Here is a 21,328-nt window from a genome sequence, read left to right as displayed (position 1 = left end):
TGTTGAGGATGAGCTCTCTCATGACGCACTGTGCTAGAAACAGTTCAATATAAGGGAAGCTGTCGTCTTAGAGAGATTATCCTTCTTTCTCTTATGGTTTATGGAACTCTATACAACAATCACCGCAGCCAAATGTTGTACGTCATCTTTTGGACAGTGAATGTAGGATAACTTTTCCAGATGGATTCAGCCATGAAAAGCCATGTGAAATGCATTCACCTGTTCCTGTTGTTTACCCTGCTGTTGGTCCGTGTGTGTTTCTGTTTTCTAGCCTCAAAGTCCGTAGGCTCTGATTGGTGTAAGTGGCATGTGGCCTTTTGTGTGCCAGTTTAAATGGAGTGGAAACTCTGCCCATCTGGCACAAACTGTGCTGTTCTGTTTTTGTCGCACACCTGACCAAATGGCTAAAATCAGCCAGAATAGGTTAGAAGTTTGTGATTTAATCTTAAACACCCATTGAATAGGGATATGCGATATTTAGACATGTTTTTACACATTTGGATGTTTGAAAGAGCCAGATAATGTATCGCTATAGCAATGTTTGAGTGTTTTTTGTTTGTTTGTTGTTAGAACCAACTGTATTTTCCTCCCAGTGTTCTGTGTTGGTGAAATGATTGGCCTTGCTTGTCAGGCATCCGTACACATTCTCTTCTGGTCGTCTTCTTCTCTACACTTACAGCAGGTCTGTAACCATGTCCCCCTCACCTCTTACATCAGTTAAGCATTTTTACCCATTGTTATACCAAATGGAGCGAGGCGATTGGAGTGAGCCAGACCACAACAATGAGTGCAGAGCAGTCATGGATGTGTTGTGTGGGATTGTGTTTTGGTCACAAACTGGAGCAGTAGCAGGGAGAGGTGTTGTTGTTAATAGCTGAGAGGCTTTGTTTACATTTCTAGGCACTCAGATATTTTATCAATTTGTAATTAATGCCCTTCCTTTCACCTATTAAAATCCTAATACTTCATTTTTACCAAACATTTATTGTGAAGCAGCTTAGCAGTTTAACAGGGCAAACACTGAAAAATCTTGTGTTCTTTTTCATAGACATTTAATTGAAGGACTTGTAAAACAGGTTAGTTGTTGATATTTGGAGATATTTGGAGTTCACTTACCACGTCTGTAGAATGGACCCTTCAATAAAATAGAGCCGTTTATGGTAGAATGGCGATAACGCGTTCAGTGGATGAACTCAGTGAAATGATATTAATAGCTGTAATGCTTTAACAGAATGACCAACAGCTACAGCACAGATCCTATATGAAGCACCGTATGGCAGGACCCCAACATTGACTCTGGAATCACCTCTGGAGTAAATTAAATGACTCATATCTCAACACTGATCATGATTGGTACTTTCAGTAAACTGGTTGGATGATGAGTATCAAGAGGGTTAAAGTCCCACACGTTTTCTAGTCCACAAACCTGATAACATGTATTACACATTGAGGGCAAGTTGTGCTGTTTTTGCTGACCTTGACATGAACTTCATCGTCCATCAGTTTCCCCCGAGAATTCAAGTTTTGGGAACGGAGTCTCTTTCATTGCAACATCACTCAGCTTAGATTGAAGTATGCAGTAACTGTTTGATAGAAAAAGTTATTCTCAAATATCATAATTAATGCTTCCATCACCAACTTTCCATTGTTACGCACTCATTTTTGGTCTATACATGACTGATAACATTGATATACTCTATATTTAACATCCAGTTTTGGTGGTTCACTCATCAGTTTTGATCTGTTTTTGTGTATTGAAGATTATAGATATATCTTCTTTTAGCAATCGGTGTTATACCAGAGACACATTCATAATCAAAAAGTAAATATTAGATAGAAACAGAGCACTAGTGCCTTTACCTTTTGTATGACGTCTAGTTATTGCCAACCTCCGCTAATGATCTCTGTAATCCATTTTTATTCTAAAATGACAGATGTTTAGGATTTCCATTGTGTTCCAAATACCATGGAGGTTTGTCTCAGTCACCCAGGTAGTAAGATGGAAAGGTTAAGTGCAATTCACTGGACCAAAGCTTTAATGGAATATATTTTGCCATTCATCCCAGAGGCTTCTTCGGTTTAAGACTATTAAAGGGAAAAAATACAGGTATGTGGCCCAAGGCGGCCTGACCCAGTAATGGGTCAGGAAAGCTGGATTGGACTTTACTTAGATAGGTGCTGTGTGGCTGAAGGGTGTGGACATAATAAAAGCAACATCTGTACAATATAAAGTAATCCAATAAAGTGGAGCTGCAATAATGCTACTTATGTGAAGCTGTTAAATTTAACAATGGAGGCCATGGAAGATGGGTGTTTGGTTTTAATAGCTAAAGTTCACATTTTTTTCTCTGATAATATCAGAAGTTAAGATGTTTCTGTTGTTTTCTTCTTTCACTTCTTCAGCATTTGGCAAAACCCTTCAGCTATTGCAATCACAGCACACTTTCTCCAGGAAATGCATTTCTTATTCTAAATGTTGTATTGTATACATGCATCAAATGTGAAGTTGTGGTTCAGGAGAACTGGGAAAAGAAACATACATTTTGTTGTTATGTGACGTTCATATGCTGTTTGTGAAACATGGACTATGGATACAAAAGATGTTTAGGTAGAAAATTGAAAATGGTTTGGCGTTAATGTTGGAATGGTTGGCATTTGTGTTTGTATCTACAGTGAGAGCCATAAGAATGCTGAACCTGTGCATGTAGTGTGAATACTAAAGGAGGTTAGTTGACTGCACTGCTGTAGGCCTGTGCTCCTTACAGAGGCAGTATAGGTTTTGTCCACTAGATGTCAGGAGTCCACTAGATTTGACAATGGGTTCCCCTGCCTCAAGCCACAGTTGTGGTAAAGTACATTTACTTTTGAGTTTGAGTAAACATGGCCCACCTAAAGAGATGATGTCAGCCTATCTCCTTTAGATTAGATTGCCACTTTTATTGGGGGATAAAATAAAATATATGTCTTGCACAACAATTTACAAATCCATGCAGACCCAGCCATTCATGCAGAGGGAATCTCTCTTTGAATTGCCTCACCTGAGGTTTCTTTCTTTTGTCCTTATACGTTAAGGTTTTCCTTGAGAGCTTTGGGCGGGGTCGGGAATTTTCCTGACGTTGTGGGTCTGTAAAGCCCTTTGAGACACTGTATGTGATTTTGGGCTATACAAATGAAATTGACTTGAAAATTGAAATGCATGGAAACAGAAAATTTGCAATGTTTAACTCAGGCAATTTATTTTTAATTAATGATTCAAAGAACTATAAAAAAGCTCCTGTTTTGATACGTTGAACAAAGGGTGGTTGTTGTCTCCATGAAAACATTATGCAGCCTGATCTCATTCTACATCAGCCAAAAGAGGGAGCCATTACATCAGAAATATCCTAAATTCCTAAATAGGCCCCTCATATGCATCCTCCACATGTGGTATGTGTCTCATACAATGTCTCCATCCTTAACACCTTCAGTGCTTTAGGTCATTAATTTTCTAAAACTGACTTATAGCCATTGTTATTATATATCTTCACGTGTTCTTACATGCCAGACTTGCTACTTGCAGCATTTATGTTGCCCGTGCATTTGCTGTTTTTTTTCTCGTCAATCAGTAAACAAGTGCTTTAACTTCTCATGGCTCCAAACTGTAACTTGGAGTCATGTGTGAACATAGTCAGGAGATGGCAATGGTGTCAGGCTGTTGCTTGCCTGGCTGTCAGTGTTGGTGGGCTGGACAGGCGGCAGCTCTGCAGTGAGCAGGGTTCCTTCCTGCCTGCTGGAGACCTTGTAGTGGCTGCTTGAGTCAGCCCTAAGCTGCTCTCCCCACGCCGCGCTCCCTTCAACCGCGTTCACCTAAATCTGTCACACAGATTTGACACTGCGTCACTTGGAGTGCACTTTGAAATGACATGTATATAATGTGGAATATTGTGCACATTTACAGCCTGGACTTCCCTTAGAGCATGAAAGGTTCCTTTTTAGGAGTGTGTTTTTGTGAAGGCATTTTCAAAATAAAATATTTAAGATACAATTTATTAATGTTTTAACATTCAAATGAATTAAATTAAATCTAAATTATTTTACATCCAATATCTGAAATTATTAAAAGTCTAAAAGAAATCAAATGTTTTGGTTGAAAGCTAAATGCTTTGTGTACATGTGTAATCTTATTTAAAGCTCACAATGCCACCATATGGAGAATTTTACCGAGCATCACAATATCTTCAAGCCACTCAGCATGTTTTGCCATAAACTTAACAATCCAAATAAGTTCAAATTAGTCTTGTAGCCATTTATGCATGAGAAATGACCCTCATTGCTGCTATTCCTCTAAGAGGATTGATAAATAAATAAAGACATTATTTTAATTTTCTATTTTGTAATAGTTCTGCACAGAAATGTAAAATGTAATGTTGAGATAAAAAAATAAAAGAAAGCTAAACAAAAAATAAAAAATCAAATAGCTTTACACTGAGCAAGACTGGAAAGTATTTTCTGTGAAATGTTCTTACATAATTAATCTTGTGCTCTTGCGCAGTGTACAGAACACGTGCGTGTGTTTGATATTTTAATTTCATTGTTGTTGAATCACACACCCTCACAGTCAACATACAGATGTAAAATTGTCATACTTGTTTATATTATCTGAAAATATCTCCAATAAGTAATTTCTATCTACTTGCTTCTTGCCACTGGCAGAAAAAAAATATTTGTAAAATATCTGGAGTAATAATATTTCCAACTCCCAAAAGGGTCTTTATTTATTCAGGCTTACGTATCTCATCAGCTTCCTCTGTCTGTCGGATGTGTCTTCCATTAAAATCGAGTCGAAAGTTCTACATTAATAACGGAGAGAGTAGAATCTGGAGTGTAGACTAGAGAGCCTAACAGCCTGATTTGACTTCTTTCTCTCAAGTCTTTCACTCTGTCACTCTTCCTGCTGTGTTTACTGCATAAGGCAGTACAAGTTTCCTCTTCTCAGCCGGTGTAGTTTTGACTGTATTGCACAAACGCCGAAATGAAGTTGTGGCTCTCAGCAATTAAAGACACAACATGTAAGGTGACATCACGCCCTCTGATTTTTGTTTCTTTTGCCGTCTCTTCAACAGGCCTTGGAGGACCATTATGACTCACTTATCCTGTTGAGAGGAGCCCTGGACATCTGCTCCTTTGGGAATCTTGAGAACCTTTGAAGAGAAAATAGAGGTTAAAAATCTGCTAAATCGGTTAGCAGCAACCAGGTATAATCCTTCTCCACCACAGGTAATGAGTTTGATTAATTTTTGACCTTTGGAAACTTTTCACTCCGTTTTAAGCCTTTTAGTTTTCCCACCCTGAAATAATAAGGAGGTGTGTTCAATGTGACTTAGGCATGAACACAAGTATATAGTTATACAGTTAACATGTTGAATATTGGTATATTTAATTTGTGTATTTTGTCTTTGTTTTTCATCGTATCATATAACTTTGCACCGGATGCATTCATAAGAATGCAAAAATATTTGCAGCATGTTACTTCCTCAACTCAAAGGCAACTTAAAGAAAGTTTTTGGCTTATAAATAATAATGCAGGGGATGCTTATTTTTTGCACAGGTGTTGAAAGATCCTCACTCTGATAAATCATGATTTGTAAACTTTCCCTGAGACAGCAGTGACAGGTTTCCTCTGATAATGTAGAAAAATGGCGAAAGAGAGGGCTGGGCTTAAGTAGAGCTTTGATTTAGAGCAGAGAGATGCAGCATCCCTCCTTTCCAGTGGAGGCCCTCCTGGGTTTGATTTAATTCTCTCCTTGCACTATTAAAAAGGCCTTCCACTCTCTTCACTGCATGCACCTTGCTGTCATAACTGGCACAAAATCATTTATCAATGCCTCTCGTCGGCAGTGCGACTAAGGCCTTCTGCAGTGTATATTTTTCCATTATTGATTGTGTGTGTAATGCACGAAGAAGTACAGAGATGGGTCTCCTCCTGTGTTGGAATGACCATATTAGGGCCGTTGGACGAGGTAACTTTTCCTGCGTCATCTAGGTGTCTATACAGCAATCATCATTTCAGCTAGGCAGCAAACTTTGCTCTTAAAATGCTTCTTTCTCATTTCCCTTGTCCGACTGGATGCTGAAATGAACAATGATGCGCTTGTGGACATACTACACGCAGTTATTTGCTGCAACAAACTGAAAGGCAGTGAATGTCAGTGTCCCCCTTTGTTGTTTAATTTATTTTCTTTTCAAAGTAAAGGGAGGTGTCCTTGCTGTGAGAGTTAGTCATTGATGTGGCTATAGTTAGTCCTTTCCCTGCTGTGACTGTCTGTAGGAGATGCTACTTCCCCTCTCTGGCTGGCTCATAGCTCCCCTTGTTCAGGGTGATCGCCTCGCTTGGTCTCTTTGGCTATGGTTCATACGGGGGTGGGTGCAGTAGATCAAGAACAAAAGATGTGTATGAGTGTGAAGTCAAAATTGCCACATTGCTCTGAAGTCTTCCAAAGTCCTGTAACCTTCTCAACAAAGCAAGCTCTCGGGAATTTCTGAGATCAGAAATCTTTGCATCTCTCTGCGGTGTGATCGTTGGCAGCCACAACACATCGTCTAACTGATCGCCAAATATTACTGTCAATCACTAATATCCTCTCATGATCTAAATTGAAAAGATTATGTTATTATTAATGATTACAAAAGGTTTTTAGAATTTAGAAGGTGGGTTTTACTCCCTAAGTAGAGCTCGTTTAACATGCTTAAATGTCTCAAAAGCTTGGCTCATGGAGATATACTAAAACTTACAATTGATCGTAAGTTAATGTCAAACAGGCAAACAAATCTATGATGTAAAAATATCTGTATTGTAATTGCCGGATGTTTATCTTACCCATACAGATCAAACCATCTCCATTTGTTACATTTAGCGTTATAATGATGCTAAACTGTTTTATCAACAACTAAATAATGGTCTTATCAGCAATTGAGCAAGCCTCAGCTCGATAAGCTTAAGGTAAATGGAAAGAATCTATTACAGGCTGGGAGCCCTTTATCTCAGCTGTCTTAAATATCGGCACTTACAATAATTTGTCCCCATTTTCTATTGATTTCTTGTTTTGCTTTCGGCCTGTGCTGTAAACAGGGTAAATAATGACAGATTTGACTGGAGGTCCTTTCAGAGATGATCCAGACTTTAGCTGTGTGTTCACTCGGCAGTCGTGTGACTCATCTCAGCTTTTTGGGTGAAGGCTTAGGCCAGTGGTGACAGCTCTCAGAAACAGATCGGGGCATGCTGTCAGTGCTACTGGAGGTCTGGCTGAAACCTGACGATGCTGATCAGAGCTGGCAGGGGACGTGTTGGTCTGCTAATTAGAATTCATAAGGCAGATGAAAAGTAGGTGTGGCTTCTGACGTGGTTTGTTTGCGTCGACAGAAAGGAGCAAAACGAGACACGGGCAGGAGGATTAATGAAGTCTGAATAGCTGAAGCGACATTACTGTTAATGTTTTTCTGTATTATTATCATTATTATCACTGGTTTCCTATTGTTGCTCCATATAACTCCATAACATTTTATAAGCATGCATATTATCGACATGTAAGATTTATATTTCCAGATCTGAAAAGTTTTCAACATCCCCATGTATTTTGAAGATCTGTGCCCGTCTTGCCGGGGTTTTATCACTCCTATATCGCCGTCTGGAATGCCCAGCCTCCAAGCGCTAGCATATAGCTCTGTCTGCAGGCTTTGTACAGGATGAAGAAGTCATAATCCTCAAACAGACTTAAATTCCTCCAGAAAGGCTCTTGATCCTGAATCCACTCATTTTCTTCAAACGGCCTCGGCCCAAAAGAGAAGGGATATTTGGGCATGGCTGAAATCCTTGATTGAAATCTTGTACGGGGCGGACACGGACACACACACACACGCACGCACGCACGCCCCGCACACGTACACTACATGCGTTTGTGTATACACACCGGCACCCATCCACACGCCTTCACACACAAACACGCCTCCCCAGCCGTCGCCTGCTGTCGGGTAGAGCCTCGGACCAGGTTGTTGAGCGGGCCTCTCTGAGCTCTTATTAAAAGGTAAACTTCTCTAAGGCCAGGGAATCATGTCAATCACCAGGTTGTGTTTTCGCACCGAGCCCAAAGCCTGCTCTCCCCGCCCTGTCAGACGCTGTTATCACCCTCAAAGCCATATCAGAATGCTGTTTGTTCTGCGCTTTAGTTTCACCCACACAGCGGATTCAAAAAGGTACAGGTCTATTTGATAGTGTATATTTCATTGCCGGAGAGAGACTGTGTTTGTCTTGCTGTGTTTGTCAGCTCGTATTTGAGCTGAGAGTTCCTATTAAAACTAAACACCATATCAGAGAAATATTGCCACCGCCAGGCTCCTTTAAATCATATATTGAGCCCATGGTGTGTGGAAGCAATTTAGTTGTGGCATAGTTTATAAGTGTATCTGTGCTTGTGATGTTTCTATTTACTCTTGATTTTCATTTATTTACACACGGCAGAGTACTCTCCTTCCTCACATCTCAAATGATATTGTAATAATTGCTTTAGTTATATTGGCATTCCTCATTCCCTATTTCTTTGTTTGCCAATTCACTTATTTATTAAATCCCCGGGAGTATATGGCTATTGTCCTCGGGTTTCACTGAAGTTCTCAAGTTCAATAAAGACTTAAAAACTTTCAGGTTTTATCATTTGTCGTTATGCCATATGTTCGGTATAACAGCGTATCTGAGACGAGTGATGCCATAGCAGAGAGTATGCAGCATTGTTAAAGAAAAAGTGTGTTTGTGTGTTTTGTGTAGAGGAGAACCAATCCATTTAATTCCTTTGCATTATGGGATGTCATCTAGAAGCTCACTTTTGGATGAGTTGTTTATACGTTTTGATTAGAAGTCACTCTATACAAACATGTCTACTCCATTAGTTATTCAAGTATAATTCATTCAAGAAGTGGATAAACCTTCAGTTATTTCCATTAATATGAGACATTGTCAGCCAGAAATGATTGTTTAAGTCCTTTTTAACATAGATTTGACCCTAAATCCTGTCATTAAGTTAATAGGCCATACATACAAACATTTCCTTTATCTGTGTCAATTAATTAAATACCTGGTAGCTCGTCAACGCTCATCCACAGACAGATAAAGAAACATCAGTGAGGCAGCAGGGCTCTCCCAGTCATTAGGAAGTTTGCTGGACAAACTGCAGGATCTAACATTGTAGGTGGCTGGGGAAATAAAAAGGTACTTACGCCGGTATTGACCCTGTTGCAGGACCTACTCCTGTTTGTTCTGTAGCCATCCTTTTCACAACACACACACACACACCCACCCACCCACTTGCGCACGCACGCACGCACACAAACAAACACACGCACACATATTGTATGGGTGTTCATGCATGTCTGGGGGAGCTACAGTGAGTGATGAAGGATGAAAACAGTATTGTGTTTCCAATATTATCGTTCTTCTCCTATGCAGCAGTTGTCTTATATGGAGTGTGTACGAATAGCAAAACAACAGCCAAGCGGATTTGAACAAAGTAATTATGAATGCATGAACAAATTCAGTTAATGTTTAATTTAAGTCACTTTATTTTGTAAATGCTTTTTTAGTTGTTCTCATACGGCTGGAGAAAAATTAGTAGTGTCTGCTCGAGAAACCATATCTGTCTACGGGAAAAACAGTGTGAGAAGGGTTTGTGATGGAATGGCGTGTAAACAACCCATTACTCCAACTCCCGCTGATTAACATATGATTGTAATTCATCATATCATATGCTAGGGTAGTGACATCTTGCAGTAGAATTTATTCCATGTTGATACATGCCTTTGGCTCCTTTGTGACAAGTGAAAACAAACAGATTGCAAGCTGTCACTACATTTGCTGAAGATGAATGGAGAAAATGAATCGCAAAATCAGGTGTGTCAGGTGATTAGCACGATCATGCTGGAGATCCTTATAGAATCTATGCAACTTGGTATGTCTGGATAAACATTGATAACACAACTGACTGAAGCGGTGGCTGTAAGGTGAACAGTCTATTTAAGGGACATTTTTGAAGTCCCATCCCCATAATTCAGAACTGATTGACATTACTTTGTATTGCGTTATCAGTTTGTTCTTTATTTATTAGACGTCTTGGCCATGATTAGATTAAAACAATATCTTGATCAGAACTCTCAATATAACAGTAAATGAGTTGGTTTGTTATGGAGGGCCGTTGTGGAATTATTGCTGAAATATGAGCGGTGTTTTACGTCCAGTAATCTGTGTCCTTATGGAATATTAGGTGTTTCTCATCTAATCAATATCCTGATGTGGGGTCGTGGCTGAAGGAAGGAAGCACCATTGAACATGGCCCCTGGGACCATTTCATTCATTCTAATATGGAATGCAGAGCCAGACCTGCAGGCAGTCACACACTCTGGTGAACTAGGCAGGAATTTGCAGAAAAGAAAGAAAGAAAGAAGACTAAAGTAAAAGGACAGAGGTGACGTGCTGGTGTTTTGACAATACAATCCTTTTTGCCTTGCGCACTGCTTGACATGTGTGAGAGTAGCATCGCTGGGGACATTGGTGCTGCAGCACTGTTGTGCAGCAGAGTCTGGATAGTAATGGGACGTAGTCACCAGGGAATCCTTGAGTGTGTGTACTCAGAGAAAATGACACGAGCAGAAGAGGGAGGAGAGCGATTCAAACGAGTGAGCAATAGTGAGGGAAATAGAGCATTTGTATGGTATCTCTGCCACTGAAGTTGTAAAATGGAAACATATTTCTCCCCTGACAGCTACAGTAGATCTAACCCCCTGTGTTGAGCTGCTTATGATGTTGTGCGGTGTAGAGGTGGACCGGGAGGGTGTCCCAAAGGCTGGTTGTTTCTTGTCAGAGATTAGATTGAACCAAGCGGCTGTGGTTCACACTCATGCCTGAGAGAAGCTAGGACTCTCTATCACTGAGCACAACCTCTGAGCTTTGCACTGCAGTACTGCATTCAGTTATATTTCTTATTGTAGAATACACTGTATGATCTTTTATATGCTCAACCTTCCTTGGGGGTTCTCATGCCGGTATTTCCCAAGAATTTTTCTTTTTTTCCCCCCCCCTGGCCTGGTGGTCATCCTTGAACAGGCGGGGAGGAGCGTGTGTGTACGGGGACGGGGGAATTAATTAATACTGGGAAACAATTACTGGGAAACAATACACTCGGCTGAGCACTTCCAAAAGCGAGTCTGGAGCTCATGCCCACTGCAACACACCATTAACGGCACGTAGCGGTAACTTAGCACGACGATAAGACATGCTCCCATGGTGCTGGATAACTTTGGCACTACAGACAATAAATTGCTGACGTTCCCAGTGTCTGGTTGATAGGTTCCTCTATCCCTCTTTTTGAATGTGGTGTCTTGAAAAAACATTTTGTACATGCGTGGGCATCATTCCTTTTTGCTTTCCTCCAGCTTGGCCAAAAGTGAACCACCTTGTTCTGCCTTGGTGGCCCCCTAGAATTGTAATTTCTTAATATTGCCTTAGTTGTTGTTTTCTCACTGCTCAGTCTAGCTACAAGTTAACAACGGCATTCTGTTGGCAAAATACTAATGTCCCAGTGTTTTTATTTACCTGAGATATTTCTGAGGTGTGATGACGACCCTGAAGTTTCTCTTTAACCATGGAAGATCGTGCCAGGAAGTCTGTGCATTTCAAATCGTGGCCGGTTCTCTGGAGGTGTGAACTTCTGTTCGTCACTCTCGATGTCAATTCCAGCCACAACAATGTGACAGGGACGTAGTGATTTGCCAAAGTGATTGATTTCCCTTCATCAGCTAGAGGAGGTGTTTTAACAATATTAGAGGTGTGAGAGAGAAAACAGCCAGAACCTGATATTTGTTAACAGCAAAGCCTCATAAAGTGTATTTACATAGCTACAATATTTAGTTTTCTTTTCCCAGTATGGAAATCAAACATTCTAAAGTTGTTCTTTTTGGTATTGTATGTCATAATTGCCTTTAGACTGCAGTTAAGGAAATTGCACCATAATTATCCGGTAATAGATTTATTTTTTATTTTTTTTTGGAAACGACCTCCTCCTTTTCTGTAATAATGTATTTGATGCATGCTCGTCCGCCCTGTGAGGGAAGAGGTTAGCTGTCCCCCTCAGTTTGAAAGGGAAGGTTTAAGGAGGAATGCATCTGTCAGTGAGGTAAAGAGCACTGACAGCCATACGTCATCTGTGCCTGGTGCAGGCCCCTGTATTTAAAAGAGTACGGCAGTCAAAAGCCCATAAAAGTGAGTGACTCCTCGGGAGCATCTGCCACTGCATGCAGGGAGGAGATTCAATGTGAAAAAGGGGAGATAATGTGCTCACTCACTAATGGGCACCCGACTAGACACAGGCTCATTTTTCACATCATGTCATCTGTAAGGTTTGAATAAAAGTAATGGCCACAATGAGCCTGGATCTCTCCCAGCCATTATGGCTTTTGCTTCCTCACTTTTATTTGTGTTGACTTGTACAGTCGGAGGAGATGACAGTCTCTGGTCCTGCAGATCAGTCAGAGTGATGATCTCCGCCGCTCTCCCCCGCTGCTGACAGGTCCCTTCTCTCTGGCAGGCGTGTGAAGCCAGAATGCAGCACTACGTCATATCAAATGCTGTAATCTGACAGAATAGAGGGGTGTGCACACTGGGGGGGGGGGGGGGGGACATCACAAACTCTGTCTTTTGTAATTTTCTGACAGAGACAGAAGGGGGAAATGAAGGGATTTCTACAGTTTCATGTAGTAAGAATTAGTGTCAGTCAAAGTTAAGTGGCTATTTTAAGATAAATAGCAGAGGACTCTAGTGCCATGTTTTGGGGGCATTGGGCTTTAAAAGACTATGCTAATGTGTGCAGATGCTGATTTGGTTGTTAGATGTTTTCATTTCCTGAACATTCAGAGTTGCAGGATACAGCATGTCTAAATATGCGATCTGAAAAGGTTAGTGCGTAATTAACGGCTAAATTCACTGCCACTGTCAGCCATGTTCAGTTCAGAATAACAATAGATGCTCGGATGTTAATCTGTTCTTTTTAGAGTGTCCCTGCTGCACACTGACCTATACAAATGCATAGAACAAGCCAATAATAATAATGATAATAATATTAATAATGATAATCACTATAATAGCAGTGCTGCTCGTGATCATCTTTTTTTTTTTTTATGTGTGTGAGCAGGTGAAATGGTGCATTGCACAAAGACCAACATATCACACACATTTCATGCTTTGTCAATTACCTTTGGAATAAAGGACTGTTTTGTGTCATCCCCTATAAAAATAAGAAGATGGATGAGAAAACAAGTGATTTCCTTATTAGGTTCAGGAGTCAAAGGCCTTCTTCCAGAGCTGTGGGCTTCAAGAGCCCAGAAGATTAAGACATATATTGGATTCATGATGGAGGCCACAAAGTTCATTTTCAAAATAAAACAGAATATTATTCACAGTCATTTTAAAATTCAGATTGCCGGCTGACCTGTGACTTGGAAGTAGGGTATTACATTTTCAATGAGCTGCTGCTACAGTATGTCACTACAGGGAAAGATCCCACATCCTGCTCCTTTGCCAAGGGAATTATAGGATTAGGCCCGGCATAGTTTAAGGAACTGAGAAAGAAACAAAGAAATTGTGAAATATAAAAAATTCCAATCCTAAATTTAGTTTTGTTTTCTTCTCACAGTGCAAAATGTTAATTCTTGGTAACAGTGGAACTCAAACAGAGTTATTGTGTGGCGCAGAGTCAACACTGTAGTGAGGCGAAACAAAAACAGTCCTGCTTTGTAAGGCAGAGGAAATCTCCCTGCAGTGATATTATAAGAGACACATGCACACAGCTCTAGCTGATTTTCATATATATTAAAATCACTACCTACTATGGAATATGAAATTGTGCAAACCACTAAGGCCCAGGCTTACTACTGCAACTTCTGCTCTTCTTTGATTCAGATTTTCTTTCAGATTCTGTGACCCTAAAAAAAGGTGGCCAATAATCTCATTCACACACGGATTCTATGGCAGACCCCTCAGGTATCCTACAGAAGACCAAAGAAGTAATATTGACACTGCTCAGCTGTGTAAAACATTGCATGTCATACACAAATATTATGAAAAGTTAACACTTTCCTGCAGGCTTTGTGCAGGCATAGCTGCCAGTTTAATAGAAATCTCCAAGCGAACCCTCCTCCAGGATAACGTAAATCTGTGTATCACTCTGGGAAGATATCAATATAATATTCCACCCAAATTCTCACCCTTCTCATTATACAGAGAGCTATACAATATTGCAAAGAGAGCAGAGAGAGTGAATGATCAGTCACTAGACCTGGTGTTAGGCTGCACCACACATACAACAGTAATAAAGCCACAACTTCAGCATGGTGAGCTCATTCCCATACTGCCCCCCCATCCAACAGCCATCTCCCTGCACCAATGCCTGCCTCATCACTCCACACAAAATATCCCAGCCTTAATTGGTCTGTGCTCTCCAACATGTTTGTAATGAAAAAAGCAGCACATAATTCTTAGTTTGTTGGCTGGCAGAGCCCAATTTACAAAAGTGGAGGTTGGTGATAAGCAGAGACAGTACGGCTGTGGAGTGCTCAGAACAATGAATCACCCCGCTGCCAGGGTTGAGCAGAATATAATTGAGTCCAACATCTCTGAGCACTTTCACCATAATTAATGATAATCTGTAACAGAGGAATCTGAGATTCCAGTTCACAGAACTGTTTAATTAGGCCCAGTAATGAAAGCACAGGCACTACAAGAATATGGCCGGCCTCATGATTAATGATTTGTGCTACTGAACACAAAAGTGCTGCACCGTTAACTCCAACGGATGCTGCTGTGTCTCCCTGGCATTTACAGAACACCAAAATACATGTGGGGCTGTTTTCATCCCATATAAAATAGGATAAATATTTTTCCATATGTGTACAGCCAACATAATACTGGGTTTTATTATTTCTGCTCAGGAGGTTTTTAATTTCTTCTGGAGTTTTAACAAAATTTCTGAATGGACTGATAAAAATAACATTTAGCGCGTGGAAAAGAATAATGAATAAAATAAATGTGTTTGTGGATTTATCAGAATTCATGATCATCTGCAGATGAAAGTTGTTTACTTGAAATAGTTTTCCAATGAATTCACAATTTTTAATTATTCCCCACGTGGAGATGGTTTCATTGCGATGAAAAATGACATGACACGAAATGCATGGATTTAAACAAGTTCTTTCATGATAAAACTTTATTTTATCCTGTGTACTGTTTGGTAAACTTTCCCAGCTTGTCCATAGTGATATGGTTTGCCTTATGTAATGTTTTCCACATTACACAGCTTGTAAAATCAGTATTTATTTATACAGGTTTTGATAGACCTCTCTACAAAGACTGGCATGTGACAGAAAAAATAATGCGCTGTACCATTCAGTAAAGTAATAAAAAAGGACATAAACATTGAGGTCTTTTACTTAAAAGTATGGATTACATTATTGAATGAAATGCTCCAGCTCCTGCTTGTGCCTCGCAGGCATCTTTGTGGTTATTTCCTGGTAGTATAGCCAGAGTTCAGCAGCAGGCAGGGCCGTACATTGCCTGTGTGCTACACTAGTTCCACCTTTTAAATGGATCTCATGAAATGCACAGTAATACAGTCATACCATTACAGAAACAAAATAGGATTTTGTTTGGCATGAATTGGATTTCTACTCCGAAAAAAAGCTATTAGTCACTGCCTGTCAGTTTGTTGACTGCTCCATGTTTGATGTTTTAATGCACTACACCTCTAAACTTAAACCCCTTATACTTACCGATTTTAAACATATTACTGCTTTTGCTGAATCTACAGTTAGGGAAATTTGGAGTCACGTGAAGAGTTTTAATAGAATGATCAGACAATTTTGAATAATGGGAACAATAAGCTGTGCAGGAACCCACTATTCATTTTATTCATGGTACCTCTCAGTGAAATGTTGAAGTTCACATCAGGCAGACACATGCCTTAGGAAACGACAGCGAGGGAGGCAATAAGTGCAGAATACTATGCTCAGAAACTCTACACACATAAATCTATGACAGAACTTTCTAGAGTAGAGAGAGCAAACATAAAAAGAGAGAGAGAGAAAAAAAGATGTATTCCTGAGAACGAAATGACTAACCGCCCACCCCCCTGCCCTCCCATTCCCCATGTCTAAATCTTGTTTAGTTCTTTAATTCTACAGTTTCTGACCTGGATCTGGCCATCGCTGCACATGAAAGAAATTACAAAAGCCTCTCAGTCACAGCAGCCCAGCTTCCTCCTGCACCGCAGCATTTGTCATTGCCAAAACAGCAGAGTTTAATTAAGTGTTGTGAGCAGCCTAGTGAGAAACACACTTTAAATTAAACCTCTGAACATGCTGCTATTGGTTCTTTACCTTCTCAACAATCAGCGGGGTATACGGCATAAATTTCTATCTCTCAAGGGGGAAGGCAGCTGCTGCACCTCTAGCGATTCATAAACGGCTCGCCTCCCCAAGAGCAATCTCTATTACAGCACATTTCATTATAGCCCAGTTTGGGAACAGCAAGCAGATGAATGAGATAATTAATGTCCCTTTCCAACTAAACATTTTATTTATTCCCAATGAATTAATGTCGGTTATTACCAGTGTTGAATAAAATAAGAATATGGCTCTGTATTTCGGCAGAATGTGTGTAGGTAAAAGGAATTACATGGCAAATTATCTTCAGAAGCGCCTGGCAGTCCTTGGGATAATTCAATCGCATCTGTAATAATGGATTGTTTGAAGTTGGTAAGCAAAGATTTTGATTCAGTAATGCATTTGTCAGTATGTCCTCTTAGAATGTGATAAAACACATCAGGAGATAAAAGATGTGGGAATATTGTGGAATGTCCACAGTGAACTACAAGGAGTTCTTTGAAGAGACAGATGAGGACGCTTAGAGCCCCACTTAAATCATTAATATAACATTGAAAGCCAATTGTAGTTCAAATGTAAACTGTATAGACATGTACTACATACAAATATTGGAATGGTGCAATGGGCACGTGTCTGTCTTGTAGATGATGTCAGAGGCAAACCCAAAGCACAAACTAACCTTGCAGGTACACAAGTTTTATTCTTTAATTTGATCCATTTTTGTCTTTAGTTTTAGCACAGGTACAGTGAAGCCGCAGCGATTTTAAATAGTTCTATGTGAAAGCCTCTCCTTGTATTATTCTACATTTCCTCTCCTTGTATCATCAGCAGCATCACACCTTATGCTATTAAGGCACCTTACAGTGGTGCTGCATTCATTCCAACTCTGCTGCAAAGACCAGGTTCCTAAGTAAGGTTAGAAAAAAAAATCTGGTCTTGTCCCAATGTGACACATAACAAGTTCTGGCACAAACACCGAGACCAATCAAATTCCACTTTAAACAAAGGTGAATGTACATTTTTCTGTTTCTGTTGGATGACATTTTCTTGTCCTCTGGTTTCTCCTGCTCCTATGTTTGAGTGATCAGACAGCCATTACAAGGTCCAGGTTTATTAGCGAGACCATATAGGCCCAAAGCTCACTGTGCTACGGGTGTAATTCTCTACAAAGTGTGTCACGTTACCTCTGTTGACTGATCCGCACAACAGCTGGCTCAGAGGACCTCTCACACTGTCTGAGCAGCAAGCCTGTAAGGGAGCAGTGATGTCTGTAGTTCTTTGCAATGCAACCAGAGAGCCCTGACATGATTTTTCATACTTGGCTTGTTCACACTGGAGCAGGAAGTCCTATACAAGGCAATTTCTAAGTGCTCCAGCGAGTGAAGTGCCTCCACTTCAGCTACTGCTTTTATTCTATATTCGTTTGAACCTCGTGTAAACCTCAGCAACCCGGGAGATCAAGAGCATGAGATATTTTAACGTAGATTAAGCTCTTGTTCAAAAATTTAGCATACAGCGTGTGGTAAAAGTGGAAGGTGGTTCTCCGTATGTGTACCGCAGACAGTGTGTGTGAAGCATCCCTGTGTGTGTGCTCTGTTCCTGGCAAATTATTCTGAAATAGTTGGTTTTGTTAAACTGTTTAACTTGAAGTATTTTTCTCTTTTAATGAAGAATTGTAAATGCTGCAACTTGTTCTATTTGCACACCAGGCACTTCAGTTAGTGACTTGTCAATGCGACTCTTCCTCACAGCAGGCATGCACATGAGGATGAGCTGGGCTGTTTCTTAGTGTGGAGTTTTGTGAACTGCACTTAAATGTTTCGGTTTGATGAAACTTGTTCTAAAGGTATATGGGATTGAACCATTTTTACCACTTAAATGCTATAGTTTCTCCAGATAAGTCTTCCTATGCTGACAGTTGCTCTTACGAAGGAATAGCTTTAGTGGTTGGAATCACTTCTATGTTTCAGCCGCTAAATATAACTTATTTAATAAGAGCAGCGCTGCGCTCTTCTAATATATATTCTCTAATCGGTCAAATACAGCAAATCTAAGATTAAAGGAAGCTTGACTTATATTGACTCGCTGGTGGAGAACTTGCCCACGTTCACCGTCATGTCTTGCTAAATATATTGGGACCAATTAAGGCCAGAGTTGGATCTCTTTCATCATTGATCATTTAAGAATGCTCCTCTGCTCTTCCCCTTTGCATTGTCAAATGATATATGATCACTCCTACACCCGTAGTTAATGTACACTATTAGCTCTGTATTTAAACATGATAATGTAATTGATTCACAAATTGATTTATTGATGTTAATTCAAGTGTTTCATGTATTAATCACAGTAAAGAAATTAATTTACTATATTTTATGAGCTGTTGTGCGATCAACTAATGATAAGAATTAATCAACTTTAATAAGAAATTCAAACACTATTGTTCAGCTAATTTGTCACTTTGTTAGGAGGAGAATGAGCAAGGGCCTCTTGATTTACAACACATAACTCTCCTGGACGATTACACAGCCTTTCTGAGGGCTCTCTGCTCGCAAGCATCAAAGATACTGTTTGAGGGCTTTAATATAATTTGTCAGATTTTGTTACCAGGCAGTCTTTTTTATTTGGAGATGTACAGTTTCTCCTTCTCAGCTTAAGTGGAAGTAAACTAACCTCAACTCTGGCCTGTGTCTTTGTCTTTAAACAATAAACTGGTAGAACTTTACAATATGTAATAAAGTCAAACGGTTTTCATCCCTTGCTCTCAGTAAACACTGCAATTGTTTTGCACTCCAGAGAGCCATTTAAGTAGTTCATTGGAGTAGTTCATGTCTTTAAAGTATTGATCTCTCCAGTCAATGGGAAAATAACAACGCGGTTATAAGCTACTTGTCCATAGCGATGGGCAACATAAATTATTTAAAAAGGGCAGATTCGCTGTGGCCACGAAGCCATCAATCATAAGATATGGCAACGGGGGGAAGAGAAAAAAAAAAAGCCGTGCTTCACAGGGCTCTCCTATCTCCTCGCAGAACAATTCTATCAGCCAGGTGACTGTGAGGAGGCAGGATGACCCGATGTCACTCACATTGTTGCCTCTGTCTTTGAAGGGGCCCAGTTCTCCTCACAGCCCTGGAATGGGATGGCTAAATAGATTCTCCGGCGTCCCTCCCAGTGCACACTTCAATTTGTCTAACAATAAAAGGTGGACAGAAGAGTTGGAGTCGCCCAAACAATGGATGAATTTTTTATTGAATGGATGAATTGAGTTGCAAGTGGTACAATATTTATTCATAGGGGTTTATTCACAGGGATGTTCCGTTGGAGAGTGACCCATGCAACACAGCTCCAGGTTTCCTTCATCCTGTGCTGACACAGTCACACCACACTCCACTCTACCAGTAGTTTATACAGTACATACCAACTTCCTTTGACCTTCTTACCCACTTTCAACCCTATGAGAATAATCAGGATAATTGAATAATCACTTAGGTCCTTCCTGATTTTCCCGGTTGTTGCTTGTAATGCTTTGTAATGTTTGATCTCGAAAGGACAGGAGGAAACAAAAATTTAAATCCAGTAATGAAAATAATAATAATTCATCATCTAGTTTTGTCATGTGGTTCATTTGGTTTAGTTTTTTGTGTAACTGCTTAATCATTGGTATAATGTGTAATAATACAAAAACTATTTCCAAGTAAATCCTGATATGTAGTTCAATCAGTCCAATCCAACATTGAAAATGAAAATGTACATCAGAATGAGTGTGTGGATTTCGCATCAAGTGTGATTGAATGGCCAGTGTCAGATCTTTTAAGATCATAATTAATTTAGCGGTAGGGATTTGTTTGCTTGCGTTTCTTTTGTCTATAAATCCCTCTGAAAGTAAACCTACCATTGCATCTGTCTGCACCGTAGCATTACATCAAAAACACATGAGGGCGTCGTAAATGAAAACCATAAAAAGGGCAGCCCGGCAAACACAATAACAGAGAGATACTTAAGTGTGGCAGATGTGTCTTTGAGTTTGAGTTTCAAAACGCAACTTTGATTAATAATTGATTATATGAACCCGTGCCACATGAAAGGCAGGAAGAGGTAGCACTTGTGTGAATGGCCAAACAGTCAAACAGGCACTTTGTTGTTTTTAAACGCTCCCCTGCACATCGGTGGCACGGTCAGCCCTCTGACCAGCGCAGGGCTGCGCCGCGTAGACCGGCCTGACAAAGTGCCGGCGCTAGCCTGATGAAACGAGACACGCAGGGATATGAATGACTATATCTAAGGGGTAATTGCCGCAGAGCAGGAGCCTCCTACCTCGTTTCATTTAGTCTATTAGCAATTTATGGCTGGGCTCACTCGGCTCTGCACAGGAGGGGTTTGATCTAAATTCTCATGAGCTTTTAGGTGAGGCTGGGACCCAGTAGAGAGCCTTAGGGGGTACAGAGAGGGTTTCACTTACCACTGCTTTAATTCTCTGGGCTTATCATTAATTTGTTGTCACAGAAGAAAGGTGCGCATCACTTTTCATCTAATTAAAGTTAATGGGATTATGATGCCATTGTGCCCATCTCTGCTGCCCTACTTTAAAGTGCTTTGGACAACTAAAATTGTTGTTTGAGCCCTAATCACTTTGCTTGACTGACTGGATAACAGTATCATAGTATTTGAAGCAAGTCCACTTCCCCCAGAACTATAAATAATAGGGGATAAGGGATGGTGTTTTGGTATTTTCTCTTATGAGGATTCAGGAAGTATCATGTCTGAGCACTGACATTAAACTACTGATGATACCAAGGAACAAAACATAAACAAAAACACTGTTTTGGTGGTGATGTGGCTCTAGGTGGACATTTGTGCTTGAGAGTCAGGCTGTACA

At 40.2% G+C, this 21,328-nt stretch overlaps 1 protein-coding gene across 1 annotated transcript in view; it reads left to right on the top strand.

Annotated features, from left to right (window-relative positions):
• LOC143009841 (glycerol-3-phosphate dehydrogenase, mitochondrial-like) overlaps positions 1 to 21,328 on the top strand; it is a 92,795-nt gene that overhangs the window by 1,284 nt on the left and 70,183 nt on the right. Inside the window, exon 2 of the mRNA XM_076161937.1 lies at positions 5,103 to 5,256. The gene's annotated coding sequence lies outside the window, so the exon portion shown is untranslated. The remainder of the gene's footprint in view (positions 1 to 5,102; positions 5,257 to 21,328) is intronic.

The sequence above is a fragment of the Genypterus blacodes genome, unplaced genomic scaffold, assembly GCF_046128005.1.
Source record: "Genypterus blacodes isolate CSIRO-AG114 ecotype Tasmania unplaced genomic scaffold, CSIRO-AGI_Gbla_v1 ptg000118l_1, whole genome shotgun sequence".
NCBI classification, from domain to species: Eukaryota; Metazoa; Chordata; class Actinopteri; order Ophidiiformes; family Ophidiidae; genus Genypterus; species Genypterus blacodes.
Note: the sequence above shows the minus strand (reverse complement) of the source record. Positions and strands in the feature narration are given on the sequence as shown.